The 15,394-nt window shown below is 42.2% G+C and overlaps 1 protein-coding gene across 4 annotated transcripts in view; it reads right to left on the bottom strand.

Moving 5' to 3' along the window:
* Nucleotides 1-1,122, bottom strand: part of USP6NL (USP6 N-terminal like) — a 120,269-nt gene extending 119,147 nt beyond the window's left edge. The window contains exon 1 of one of the 4 annotated variants that reach the window (XM_054068257.1): nt 988-1,122. The gene's annotated coding sequence lies outside the window, so the exon portion shown is untranslated. Of the gene's footprint in view, nt 1-537; nt 557-641; nt 673-912; nt 931-987 lie in introns of those variants that run through there. The other 3 variants (XM_054068274.1, XM_054068261.1, XM_054068266.1) reach the window with 3 other exon arrangements.
* Between the last annotated feature and the right edge of the window lie 14,272 nt (nt 1,123-15,394).

The raw sequence follows: 15,394 nt of genomic DNA, 5'->3' as shown, positions 1-15,394 counted from the left end.
ACTCTCATAGTGAGGAAATTCTTCCTTATGTCTAGCCTGAATCTGCCTCTCTCCATTTTATACCCATTGCCCCTAGTCCTATCACTACAAGCCTTTGTAAAAAGTCCCTCGCCAGCTTTCTTGTAGCCCCTTCAGGTACTAGAAGGTTGCTATAAGGTGTCCTCGGAACCTCCTCTTCTCCAGACTGAACAATCCCAACTCTCTCAGCCTGTCCCCGTATGGGAGGTGCTCCAGCCCTCTGATCATCCTTGTAGCCTCCTCTGGACCCGTTCCAACAGCAGCATATTCTTCTTATGTTGAGGATTCCAGAACTGGACACAATACTCCAGGTACAGAAAGCAGTAGTGCCAGGAAAGTCTCGTTCAAACAAGGGCTCAACCAACGCAAAGCCTCCCTGCTCCCCACAGGGGCAGCCTCTCATCTTGACGGAGAGGGGGGACCCTCAGCAAGGCCCCAAAACGCCCCCCCGACCCTATTGTAACCACAGAGCCCAGGCGGCGCCCTCACCCCCTGCCCTGGGGTCCCTGCCCTCCCTACCTCCACCACACCTCTCTCCAGCCTTACAAAGGGACCCAGGAGCATCTTCGAGCAAGCTCCCCTCAGGCTCCCCCGCTCAGCTGCCTCCCGCACGCCGCCCCTACCCAGTCCAAGGAAAAGGGACCCTCTCCACAACACACACACACACCCCTCCGCTGCGAATGGAACAGTCTGTAGCGCCCCGGTACCCTGCGGGAGCCGGCACCCGCCTCTTCCACCTCCCTAACCCCGCAGGGGGGAGCGCGCAGCCCCCCCTGCCCGGAGGGAGAATGGTATTGCCCGCCTCCCCTCAGCTCTCTAGGAACTGAGTCCCACCCCGCCCGTTTGCAATAGCGAGGTGTGTGTCCGGCCCCCCCCCCCCCCCCCGACACGCACCCCCGGAATGGAAGGGTCCAGCCGGCCACCCCGGGGTGGACGCACAATGGCCAGACGTCCCGGCTTCGCCCTTACCTTTGCTCGGCTTCCTTCTCCTTCCGGGGCCTCTATCCGCCTCCTCCCTGTTTGCTGCCCCGGGACCGGCGGCCTCCGACCAGGAAGTGCCCCGGTGTGTGCCACCGGCGGCCGGCGCTATGGAAACGCTCCCCGCCCCCGCCCCTCCCCCGGCGCCACCACCCCCTCCCTTCTCAGGGCTCGACCGGCGCCGCCATCTTGGGTTCAGAACGAGGCGCGGGGGCGCAGGGTCCTGCCGCGCGCGCCGCTCCCACCGCCGCCATCTTGGGGTCCCGACGAGGCCCTGGGGTGAGGGGGGACCGGGCAAAGTCAGCGAGAGCGGGGCACCCTCAGCGAGATGGGGGATGACACCAAGCTGAGCAGTGCAGTTGTCACACCTGAAGAAAGGGATGTCATCTAGAGGGACCTGGACAGGCTGGAGAAGTGGGGCTGTGTGAACCTCATGGTGTTCAACAAGGCCAAGTGCAAGGTCCTACACCTGGGTTGGGGCAATGTGTGGTTTCAGTACAGGATGGAGGATGTTATGATTGAGAGCAGCCCTGCAGAGAAAGACTTGGGAGTGCTTGGTAATGAGAAGCTTGATATGAGCCAGTAATGTGCGCTTGCAGCCGAGAAACCAACCATATTCTGGGCCGCATCAAAAGAAGCGTGGCCAGCCGGTCAAGGGCGGTGATTCCACACCTCTGTTCCTCTCTTGTCAGACCTCATTTGGAATACTGTGTCTGGTTCTGGAATCCTCAACATAAGAAGGATATGGGACTGTTGGAACGGGTCCAGAGGAGGCTACAAAGATGATCTGAGGGCCGGAGCACCTCCCATATGAGGACAGGCTGAGAGAGTTGGGGTTGTTCAACCTGGAGAAGAGAAGGCTCCGAGAAGATCTTATAGCAACCTTCCAGTGCCTCAGGGGGGCTACAAGAAAGCTGGAGAAGGACTTTTTACAGGGGTATCTAGTGATAGGATGAGGGGGGAATGGTTTTAAATTGGAGGGGGAGAGATTTAGATTAGACATAAGGAAGAAATGCTTCATGATGAGGGTGTTGAGGTGTTGACACACGTTGCCCAGGCAAGTTGTGGCTGCCTCCTCCCTGGAAGTGTTCAAGGCCAGGCTGGATGGGACCCTGAGCAGCCTGGCGTAGTGGGAGGTATTCCTGCCCATGGCAGTGGTGTTGGAACTACATTATCTTAAAGGTCCATTCCAACCCAAACCATTCTATGAGTCTATGAACTTCGTAGGCCTGTGTGTGAAAATACATTTGCTAGGATAGGCCAGGTTGCCCTTTCCGGCTCTTCCAGCATGACACATATCAGAAAAGACACAACTTTGATCCCAGCCCTACCTCTTCTGTAAGCAGAGTGCTCCAGCTCCCTTTGTGCAAATTACTTATGCATATACATCCCTATGCTTTGCATGGGGCTGTAAACGCAGCTACAAACAGGACTGGAAGGGAGGAAGCATAGAAACACGACAAGCAGCTGCCTGAGACTATGAGACATCTCAAATGCCACAGCAGTGTCGTGACCAGAAGGGGCAACTCTGGTTTAAAAAGAAAACCGTTGTGGTTAAAAGAGAGTTTGGAGTAGCAATAAAATATGATGTTACATTAGAAGCAAGAAAAAATAAACAGTAGTTAAAATTCACTACCAAAAGACATCCAGTAGTGATACAAAAAGAGAGCAATGTTAAGTAAATGCTTTGAGTGCTTTAAACAATCCTGTGTTTGTGTAATAAATAATTGTGTGTTTAAGTACTTCCTATTCAAATAGTAACCAAGGAATTTAGCATACTCTATTAATGATAAACTCTTTAAAGTAAGCAGTTCCAGAGAGCTTGCAGTATGAGTTCTGGGGCCCTCTACTTCTGATATTAATTTTTACTGGATCTTGTAATAAAGGGACATTTTGTGGCAATTTGTAGAAAGCACTGCTCCATTATTCCAGGGTATATTGGATGAGTTGGATAATTATTGACTGGTTCACTGAAGATCAGTATATCTTCTCTACAGCTATTTCTGTATTTAATAGGCTTTCTGTCCTCGTCGTTCTCTCATTTCAGATGAAAAATAGCCTGAATAGTGTTACTTCTGGAAAAAAATGTATTGACCCTGACACAGGAAATACACATGCCAGCACATTTTACTGCCTCTGAGAATCTAGGAAATCTATGTAGCTATGTATGAGCATGGTTGCATATAAGAAAATGACTTAAGGCATAAGACACAGCAGCTTGAATCTCTTTTGTCTAAATATTTCCTCTCCTTGTGCAGAGGAAGTGTAACAGAAAACAGAAATTATTTATTGCTTATTTCAGAAAGTAATTGTGATTAACTAGCCTGTCAGTATCCCATAAATCGCAAGAGGGATTCTGTGGTCAGATCTGACTCCTTCCAATTTCAAGTCTGAATTGTCTTTTTAAAAATTTTAGAAGGTGTTGGAATATAAAAACATACTTAGCTGTCATGTAGCAGGGGGTTTGTTTCCTCCCAAAATGGCTAATTAGTTAAGATAAATGTCTTTCACAGGGAGCTCTCTACTTCATCTGAAACATCTTGTCTCTATTTCATACATTCTCAAACTATACATCATCATTTTTGTTTCCCCATATGCTCATTGTTTCCTGTTGTGCTACTATAACTAGGATGTGGAGCAGTTCGAAAATCACAGTTTTCTAAGTGGCTGACAGTGATACCGTACTTGTTTTATCACTACTCCCACATACAAATCCTGCAATATCACTTCTACTAACGCTTCATTTTTTATCATGGTTCTTAGTCTGAGAAAGTATATGCAAGCATTGTTATTTATATTGCTTAAAGATCTGCGTGACATCGCAGCATGGAAGAGATGTTACGTGTGTCTCTTCTGTCTTTGCAGGAAAGTGCCTCAGGAAGCAGGCAAATCTTGGCATGGGTGTCCCCAGTCTTTGAGCCCTGTTACACTGCCCTCAAAACTAGTCCTTCACGTCACCTGCCAACTAACCCCATACTGCTTGGCCTCATGCGGTTCCCAGTATACTGATTTATCTTCAGATCATGGAGGTAGGACAAGCAGTGTGAATACACAATAGAAAATTGCCTGTGTCAAGTCCATATACTCCCTAAATAGGAAAGCTGCAGTTTGCTCACCAAATGTGAACTTGGACTGGAGAGATGTAAGGCACATCAGTGTGGCGTATTAACATGCACGGACTCAGCTTTCCTTTCAAGCTAAGACCAAGTTTATTATTACAAGCTAGTATTTATACCTTACTAAAAATGTCAACACTGGTCCCACAAGTCCTTCATAAAAATTTCCATAGCATGTACTTCTTCCAAGCTCCTCGTGACCACTGTTATTGTTTTAATGCCTTCTTCGGTTTGCCACCGATGTTGATTACTCTCAGGCCGGCAGCTCGCTGGATATCTAGCTGCAACAGCTCATGGAAATAAATTTGTCTGTCCTCAAGTTCTGTTTACAGCCTGCCCTTACTCTATCAATGGGCTTCCCAGCTGATGAACCTTCGGAATAGGATAAGGGAATGAATTTGATGACCCCTCAAGATTCCTTCTTGAGTTTCTTTCTTCCTTCCTAGGGCTCCAAGTCTTCCAAGAACACTCAGCTTTGCAGGGCTGTGTGCATACTGATGATCAATAGCCTTTGGTCGTCAACAGCCTCACCAAGTCATTGATAGAGCTGTAATCCCTGATAGGGCAAGGCTTCAGAATAACAGCAGCACTGAAAATCAAAACCCAGGCTTTGAATTGGCAGCTGTAGATTGGAAGTCCATGAAAGGTTTGGAGCACTTGGCTGTGGTGGCCTGTACCTAAGGCAGCCAATTGGGCTAAACACATACATTCACGTAAGGACAGAGTTTCAGCTTGAAGAGCTTGATTTTGACTGTACTGAATTATGTCTTCGGTGAACTGAAAAGACAGAAACTTGGTCCAAAATAATTTTTGGACTGTTGCTTTTCAAATTCCATTTGTGATATACATTTGGCTTAGCTTCTGTGGTGTATAGTATTTCAATGTATTTTTCTGTGGCATTTCCATTTCTGCTTGCAGATCGTTTTTAAGGCAGGCAAGGTAATGGTTTTATTCCATGTCATTCAAAATACAAACCATTTATGCCCAGGGTTATACCCTGAGAGTGAGTGGCTCTGGAGATCCTGTAACTATCTGAACGAATGCAAGCCTGTCTCTCTAGTCTTCAATTCAAACAATTGCCCATTCGACATTTGAGGCTTGTCACTTTTAAAACCTACTCTTACCATTACAAAGGATATGACTCAAAATATGGAATTAGATATGAAGTGTTTATAGGACTGTGAACAATAGATGCCAGATAGCTATTCTTTCTAGTATCATGAAGTACATCAATACTTTATAAGATTAAACATACTCAGCTGCTATACCACCTGCTGGTTTTGCTTTTGTTTATTTTCCCCATAGAGAAAGTTGTGGGTGACTGTGTTTCAGGTGCTGCTTTCAGTCCACCACTTGCCTGGTCATGTCCTAGATATTTCCAGGAGTTTATCATCAGCCAGTTCTGTAGCATAGATGATTTAGGCAGAGGTTAGCAGTACACACGTGGTGGAATCAGCCTGCCATCTTATACAGAAACACTGCATTGTTTTGAGGAAGGTGTGTGTTAAAAGCAGGGATGGGAGTGGGACTCTGAGCAGGAGGCTTTGCCCTTTGCTTCGTTGTTGACTGCTGATGGAAATTTTCTGTCTGCCTCAAAGACTGTTTTCCTTTTGGTTTTGATTGTTCGCTTGCCCTCACTCAGTCCCATTGTCTGCAGGCTCCCTTGGTTTGCCTCATGAGGTTCAGGTTTCACTGATTCAGGTCCCTCTTCCTGCTCTTGGTAGCTCCTGCCATGGGAATCGGATTTGAATGTATACAGTGCTTACTATCGCTGCCTGATGAAAGGGGCTACTTCTGTCCCCTTTGTCTGTTAAGACAGATTTTCTTCATCTCCTTTTCACCAAATTTTGTCACCTTTATCATTTTCTTGCCTTTTTTCCGTTCATCTCCTTCTTTCTTATTACTTAGGTAACCTCAATATTCTCTTGTTTCTTTCTCTGTCTCCTTTAAAATGTTGATTCAGCTTTCAGTATTCTTTCATCAGTGAATAGTACACATAAAACAATGTTTAATGCACTTATACAGTACAGCAGAGCTTTTTGAAGTGTCTCCTTAATACCAAGTGGTTTTTCAGTGAATTGAAAAACATCACAATTCCAAAGATGTGTCACTTACCTGTATACACCATGTCATATAACTTCCCAGAGATCACTTTCTACATTGATTTCATAGATAATGCCAGATGACTATGAGTAGAAAATGCAAAAGTTGGAAAGCCTGACTGAAGAAGACACGTTTGGCTGTATCGAAACTGAAGCGCAGGATGTGCTTGAAACCTGAAATTGGGCTGTTTTCCTGGCTCAGAGTTTTAGACTCTTGTGAACCAGGTTTGATCCTGCTACCACAGCAGGAGGAGAAGTGATTTGATGAAAGAAAGGAAAAAGCTATAATCAAATCATGCAGTTTTCAATTCAAGGAAGGGTATATAGAACATAGAACAGAGACAGAAAAGGAACAGAGAAGACAGAAGGTTGTCTTATTGGCAGTGATGTACAACAAAACATCAGCTTCATCTTTTTTGTGCCTTAATGTGGTTTTCCAGTACTGTAGTTGGTTGATATATTTTTGTAACTCAAAGTTAACAGAAATAGAATCATTTCTTAGATACCAACAAATCTAAAAACCTCAAAGTAATAAATTTTCATGAAGTTACAAGCAAATGAAAATGAAAGCCTATAATAAAATATGGAGATGCTCTGTTCTATAGTGTATCCTGCAAAAGGTGTAATTACTTATCTAACATAATTGAGACGTTAAAGCTTTATGGCTTTTCCATTTGCTGCTGAAACAAGCAGAAAGAGAACTGTAAATGACTGATAGAGAAGAAATGTATACCATTCATTCAGGTAAAGTTTGTTGTGGAAGACTGAAATATTTTTTTTCCAGCAGCGTGGTATTTAGAGTCTTATCCCAGCTCCACTTCATGCAAAATTTATATAGCATAACACAAAATGGGGGATGCAAGTGGGGCTTTTAAGCACGTTCCCCCTCCTTTGCCTTGAGCCATCTGTGTTTGGTCAGCCTCCTGTTCGGGATAAAGCAGCCTGAAGGTTTCCTATGAAGCCTTAACTATAGAAATAGCTTGCCAGGGGAATGGACGTCCTATCCATTAATCTTTTCCCTAACCAAGCCCATATGGCAATCCTAGAGTGAAACGAGCCAACTAGAGGGTGGCCAAGCTCTCTCAAGCTGTTTCACACCAATAAGCAGCTGAGTTCATTTCCCACAGTAGGCAGTAAGACTGCCCAAATGCAGGAACTGTTGGGTAATTCACATTCCTGGCTGGTGAAGAATATGAGCTTACATGTACATGTTTACACCAGGTCTTAGTAGGAATCAGTTACCCAATTTCATTCTGTAAGGCACTCAGGGGACCCTGTAGACAGCTACTGTCATTAATAAAGGCACTCCTCACTTTTGGCAAACAAAGCCAGCTTTAAGGCTGTAAAGCAGGATGAAGCTTCCCAAACATTTGGGAAATACCTTTGGAGTGTAAATATGCTTTATCCTGTCATAAATTTTTTATGCAAAGAAGGGCTTTCTGAAAGATGAGGCACCGAACACCAAGTAAGAGGCTTTTCCCCTCAAAGTTTCCTTATAATCCAATAATTTACTATCACATTTGGAGTTTTTTCTCCTTCCCTACCCACAATACAATAAGCAGGTTCCATTCTGACCACACTTCAGATTGATCAACATCATGAAAGGTGGATTTTCTTAAATACCAGTTTGAGGGGAAAGTGAATTTGTGCAAGGATACCCATACCTTGAGATATATGAGCCGATCAGCTTAAAACATTGGTTTGCCCTGGCCTGACAAGATTCGCTGTCTCTGGCAACACATAATCTCTTTTAATATACTACCAGGAAGGTGATGGCTGTTTGAAACTGCTTCTGAACATCAGTTTATCTCAAAGGCTGACACCTTAATAGAAACTATACCATCTCTTTGGGAACCCTGTTACAAGCTGATATTAATAAGGGTTTGTGTTGATTCAGGGGAGAAACAGATAAAGAAAGACACTGAATCAACTTATTATAGGTTTTTCGCAGTGGACACTGCCAATGGAGATACCTGTTTTACTTGATAAATTCATGAGGTTTTATCCTGAATATCAGTATGTTTTCCTAAGAGTGTGCTTCTCTATTCATCACCGTCAGCGTGCATTTAAGACTCAAGTAAGCTTCTTTGAAAACGCTCTTGAGAATAGGATCAAAATGGGAAGAGATTACATGTAATCTAATTACGTTAGGTTCCATTTGAAATCCGTCAGTATAAAAATTAAAAGAATACAACACGGCTTTACAATATGCTATAGGCCATATGGAAATTATATGAGCATGTGTAAATGAGTCCACATGTGAGAAAACATCACGTGTTGGGCATAGAGCCAGGTTTGCTTTTAAGAATCTAAATCTGAGGACTAGAATGGTTTGGGGAACTAAAAATAAATTATAAGAACTTTACCTCTTATGCCATTAATGTGAACCTTTGCTTCTTATTATCTGACAGCAGGTTATACAAAAAAGCTGGCAATCAAAAGATCTGTATTAAAACATCAACGCCAGACATGGCATTGGTCAGCAAGGTTGTGGCTGGAGCAGAGCTGACACCTAAGATTAATATCTGTTCATGGGACAGAGAGTGAATCTCTGTTGCTAAGTGTTCTGTACATTTACACCACAGCATTGGCTTCATGATAAGGGCTGTAAGGCCATTCATAATCACTAGAGACTGTTGAGAGTAATTCTTCATTTTCAGAGTCTTTTCAAAAACACACAAGTGAATTAGATGAACTTTGGCTATAGGACCAGGAGGAGTAGTTTCACTGAAATTGCAGCACCTTAGGATCCACACGGAATCAGGCATCAAATTGTGTGTTAAAAGTCTTATACTCACACATGCTCCAAATCTGCTTGAAGGGACCTAGAAAGTCCTGTGGTCTCACTCACCCTGTGCATTAAGTGCTTCAGATGACCTGGTGTGAGGCACAGAAGCAGAACTTCCCCTCCACATCACCGACCAACGCTTCTGATCTGTGCATGCTCAAATTCAAAACTCAACTATACTTTATTTTGATTTGGATTTTGGAACAGAGGCTATCCTTCCTAGACTTCCTAGACCATCCAGCTTCTCCAACTGTTTTGGGAGATTCCTCAAAACTGAGACTATAGAAAGCTCATGAAAACTTCTTGTCCAGCTATACCTCCATTATTGTGAGATACATCAAAACTGGATTCAGAAAACAGCTTCCTTTGCCATTTTGAATTCAATCTGAGTTTAAGAAGTTTCTACAAAGTCCCCATAAGAAGAAGAAGGTTAGGTTCCTGTTCAGATTTTTCTCTGATTTTAGAAAATGGATGAAGCTGCAAAACTGAGACTTCCATTTTGCCTTCCACCACAGGACTCACATTCCTACTCACTATAAGACTAGAAATCATTTGCCAAGGCAGTTTCTAGCCTAATTCGGAACATTTGGACACATTTTAATCTCACGTTGTAGCCTTGGTCTGTCTGATCACAGAACAGCAGCGAGGGGATACTCATGTTATTCTGTGGTCTACAACCAAAAGAAACAAATACATTTCAAACAATGAAATAGGTTCTGTACCAGTTTCTGACCAGATGGTATTGTGAATTGTTACAATTCATCAGCAAAACAGAGGAAGGAAGTGTTTTAAAGCAAGATTATATTATTTTCCTTAAGTTCTTATTATGAAATCTTCCTGAAGTGAACTTTCAAAACTTGAAAACCTTTTCAGAGGGTATGAATGGAACAGGGCAAACCGGAGACTTGCTGGGGAGTAGTTAAAACCAAGGAAAAAGTATAGCATGCCTGTGAAATAAAGGAAGAACCCATTACCAGGTTTTCAGTTTGGTTCTGAAGAAAAACACAAGTAACAACAAAAAAAAATTAAAATTGTACATAAAAAGTATATAGTGTTTCTGTTCTCTTAATAATTATAGATGGGAAAGCATCCAGGGTCTTCCCTCCTGCTGGTAAGCCTGAAAGCTGAGGAAGCAGATAAGGGAATCAGGGATATATTCATTAATATAGGGAGACTGCAAGACTGCAAGATGTAGCGAATTGCTGCCCACAAAGTGCCTTGAGATCCTTAAGAAAAAATGCTGAGAAAAATGCATTTTCTTTTTGCTGTCATTTAAGAAACAAAATAAGTTTGAAAACCATGAGAAAAAATGTGTCTTAAATGAAAATGACCCCTGACCATTAAGTTCACTCCAGTCAAATAAAACACATCCTGTTTTTGTAACTTTTTAAGCCAAGGCAGATCCGGGTCTGTATACACTCTTTCCAGCCAAGGATTTGACCCATTGTTGAATTTTAGTTAGATGCAGAGAAAGTGGTGGAAAATACAAGGTGCTGCTCCCAATTCAGTTAAGATAAAGGGTGAAATCTGTATTGGGGGAAATACAGAAAATGAAATAAGCCCATTGTACTGTCTCTCAACTAAAATTAGTTGCTACAAAGAGTTTAGAAATATCCACTGGCAGGGCCAGCACATCCACTGTATCAGTTAAGTAAATGACACACGATTTGTCACTTGAAATACATCCTGTACTTGTCATACAATCATGAAAATCTGTCACACAAGCTGTATCAGCATTTTCTTGATAATTTTGCTCTGGAACATCTGCATTGAGATATGAAGGCATAATATCCTGTATCAGTGTCCTGTATCAGTCATCCCCAAATCTGTCCCACAGGAAGAAGGACTCATTGGTGAATGCCCACCCTTACTGTGCTTCAAGGAATCTTTTTTTTCTGCTTGTCTAAACTTTGTGGAAGAGCTTGGAAAAGCGTGGTATGTGCAGAGTCTCTGGGCAAGCCATGGGTGCACGGGGACACATGTATATCTACCCACCTTTTTAGTGGAGAATGATGAAGTCAGTTCCACAGCCTGTTTCATGCAAGAAGTCAGATGAGAGGATCTCCTCATCTAGTGGCCACCTAGGGAAGGATTGATCTTGCTTAACTTATTTGTCAGCAATGTGTATGCCTAGACGTCAGCTAGGTGTCTGGGCTCCTATTCTGGGTGGTGGAGGACTAGTCAAAGGAGTTTAGGGCATGATTCAGCTCAGTAGAAAGCAGACGCTTATAGCTGATTGGATTAATCACACCCTAAGCTCCAATGACCAGCTCTCCATTGATTATACCAGGAAATTACTCTATAAGTACTTGCTCAGCTTTAGATGTCTATTTTTTAAATGCCTGAATCAGATTCGGTTTGCAGTTTGAGACACCTACCAATCTGTGTCTTCATGATGCGAGTTAAGTGTCTAAGCTTCCTTTACAGAGGATGGTGATCTTATCAATATTCAATGAATCTTGAGCACTGTCACGATAACCGACCACAGGTGCCTTCTCTGACTGCAACAGGAGCTACGACCGCTAGCTCACATGTAAACACCTACATGCAGCCACCTAAATTTAGGTGTCTTAATCTGTGTGCTGAGTCTAACCTTTACATTAGGTAATGAATCTGCTTCCAGTCAACTTAGTAGAAACGCAGGCTGAATATTTACATTCTAATAACTTTGACAAACTAAATGGAAAGAAGTAAATGGTTTGGAAAACATAATCTGAAGTGCCTTGAGAACTGAATATAAACCAGTATAAGAACCAAACAGGAATCTGCTCTCTATGTGTGTTATCTTGTCTTTAAATATATACATACCTCCTACTCAGCTGTTCAGATGCCAGAACAGGATCTGCCTTTGTAGAAATAGATCAGGATAATTTGTCTTCTTCATTATTATAAGCCGATTATCTATTTTTCAGTAGATAAAACACATTCTGTGATCGTTCATCCTTACTGACAACAAAATGTTTACCTTGCATTGAAATCTTCTGCCTGGTTGATACTTTCTGTCATTTCAACATCAAAATCAATGTTGATACATTAACATTTGTAATGATTCTTGGTATTTCTGTTGCAAATTGTGTGCCTATGTAGGTCTAAACACTTAGCATTTAATACAGTGTAAAAAACATCAGGCACACAATCTATTTTTGCTAGAGGTGCTCTATGTAACCAAATGTTTTCAGTGCTAATTAAAGCATCCTCATATAGTGACAATGAGTGTTAGACAAATACCTGGTAATCAGGCAGCACTCCAAATCTGCTCTTGTGTTCACACTGGATATTGCTGATAATTGTCCTTTTCCAATCATATTATCATAGAAAACATAACTGCAAGGGGCTCATCCACCGCATTCTCCTACCCCCAGCTGGATCAGCTGTACCTGAAGTTTCTAAGTAAACATACCTTCTCAAAAAATGTATTAAAATAATATCTTGTTCTTCACTGTTTTCTTTGCAGGATTGGGCATTGTTTTATTTCCTTTGGGGAAACAGGAATTGTTTGGATCAAAGACACAGGTCAAAAACCCCACTTGTTAATTTATTCAGAATATTGGACAGAGTTACAAATTACCTGTCCATACAAAGAAAGGAGACTGGCTCTTTTGTACCAGCTGTTATGTTTGGACATAACTGGAAGGGGACCAGTAAGCATGAGGATACGGAGAGAAGAATTATTCTTTGTCAAAACCTACCTCTTCCTTCAAAGAGTAACAGAGTCTCCTATTGATAATAATAAGCTTCCAAAAGCCAGAAAACATTATCATGTTTTGCAGCTCTAATAACAGGAACAAGATCAAATTATTGTCTTGGATGCACACCAGTCTATTTTTTACAAATTAGTGGAAGCTGTAGCTGAACAGGATACAGTTCACAGCCTGCAACATTCCTCATACCTGAAACTCTTCCCATGGTGAATCAATGTGAAGCTATAAAAAGAAAATGGGAATTCCTCAAGACCAATTCTAATCCCTGCTCTAGCAGACAGGAGCAGATGGAAGAAACAAACAGACAGCTCGATGTGTTATGGGAGAACTCCCTCAACAGAGAACAAATCCTGAGGTGGCCTAGAGCTGATGTAGTGAAGAAACAAAGAGGTATCAAAACATCTCTATTTTTATGTCACATGATCAGTAAGGCTGTAAGCAGCCAGATTTAATTTAAAACCAGCACTAGAGTTGCTCCAGTTTAGCTTGTGGATACCTAGCTTTAGTTGCTAAATTTGAAGACCTGGGCCAGTATTTTCAATGCATTACTGCAGATGTCCATCCATATACGCTATGTGTTTCACTCCCTAAGTCTGCTTAAGAAGGAAGTTCAGAAGAAGGAAAAAATAAACTACAGATGTTCTGGCTTCCATCTAAAATGACAGCAGTCCCCATTTCTGGGGGAGCCAGGTTTCAGACTGGGCAAACGCAAGCCATTGGAGCAGTTGTTGAAGCAGGAGTGACAAAACCACCCTCCCACCTCCCCTGCCCCAGCCGTTCTGCAGTTCTGGCTCCGTTTTCACCCAAGTTCACTGGTTGGTTGTTCCAGCCCCTGCGCTCACAATCTCTTTACATCAGCTTCATTCCACTCCTATTACTCTTACTCCAACAATCGCCTTTTCAGTATCTCTTCTCCTTTCTCTTTCCTTTTGTATTCTCATAACTAGTCTTACATCACCAAAAGACTACATAATGTACATACTTGCTATCAAATTGCAGCCTTCACTTATATATTAAGCTGCTTTTCCCCAGCTCTGAGGGTTTTTTGGAGCAGGGACTACAGTGTCTTGTGGTGAGGAGCCTTTCTCAGCCTTAGGTACTTGTGTAATAAACACGATAAACAAAATTATTTACCTTCCTAATGTCCCTGTAATTTCACTTCTATAGATTGATCCAGACCTAGACAACTGATTAATGTTAATGTGCACTGAAGAAGAGCAGCTGGTCTTCTGCTATCAAAAAGCTGTGCAATTATGTACTTTAGACTGCTCTGTGATTTTGGGAGCATCGGGGAGCCAAGGTACTGCCTTAATTCCAGTTTGTACTGTTGTGGTTCTGATGTTATTAGCACTGCATATCCAAAAGCTGAAAGTAAGTCTTCATGAACCGTCATGAGTTGCCACTAGTGTCAGTGCTTGAGAATTGCTGTGCCAGGTTCAGAAAACCTCGTGCAAGTCAAGTCCATAAGAACCCAGACATCAGCTTCAAACAGGAGCAAGATTCAGCTAGCTTGCAATTCAGACACTTATGTCCTCAGCAATTCAAATGAAACTTCATGCCACTGTCAACAACCAGATCTGTCTGTTCATGAAAAACATGAAAAACTTGAAATTTCAACTTCACAGCCCCGTATATTCATATAATCATACTTTGTTTACCGCAGATGTCCAAATATATGCTGTTCATCTCCCTGAAGGTTCCTGCTGAGAACAGTACTATCAGTTGAGGTTCCTAGAGCTGAACGTACCAAGCACAAAAGGTACTCCTGACATGAGAAGAAATAAAAATAAGTGGAATTTAAATAGATTACTAGCTAGAAATAGTCTTTTTGAGCCTCCTTCAGAATTAAGCACATAAATACTGATGAAAGAGAAATGCAGGTAGCCATGTTTTAAAATACGTGATATATTAAACTACACTGTTGTAGAGACCTAGCCAAACCCTCATATTTTGCATACTGTACAGATCTAATTGGACAAATAATGTACCCAGATTTAAGTAAATTAATGTCAGTGGGATTAAATGGGATGTAAATTGGGGAAGCATTTCATTTCCTTGCCTCTGATGAGAAGAGAGGAGGATATTGGCATGCATACATCTCTCCTGCCGTCTTGTGAAGCCCAAGCACAAGTTTCTCATGCAAGTGGAATGAAAAACTGGAAATAAAAACCAAGATAAACAAGTCAGTTGGGTGTTTAAGCAAATGGAACTCTAAAAATTCACTCATGTGATTAGTTCATTAAAATGTTCATTGATAATTGATAATTTAATTGCCATATTAAGAGTCTTTCCAGTACTGATCAGCTCAGCTCTCAATAAAAGTCACATGGTGACGAAGATCTCCAGTTTACTGTAGTGTTGCTGTTGGGCAGGAGGGTATTATTCCTCATGAAAACAACAGTGTAATTTTAAATGTAGGAGATTAATGTTGTCCTGGAGGGTTTTTTTAGTTCTGGTTTCCTTTGGAAATATGATCAGAGTCTTTGCTGAATAGAATTATTATAGAATCATAAGGTTGAGAAAGACCTTAGAGATCATCCAACCGTACCTGTCTACTACTAAATCATGTCCCCAGGCACCTCATCCACCTGCCTTTTAAACCTTTATAGAATGATTTGGGTTGGAAAGCACCTTAAAGATCATCCAACCCCCTGCCGTGGGCAGGGACACCTTGCACTGGATCGGGTTGCT

Source organism: Cuculus canorus, chromosome 1 (assembly GCF_017976375.1).
Source record: "Cuculus canorus isolate bCucCan1 chromosome 1, bCucCan1.pri, whole genome shotgun sequence".
In the NCBI taxonomy this organism is placed as follows: Eukaryota; Metazoa; Chordata; class Aves; order Cuculiformes; family Cuculidae; genus Cuculus; species Cuculus canorus.
The sequence above is the reverse complement of the archived record's forward strand: the minus strand, read 5'-3'. Positions and strand labels throughout refer to the sequence as shown.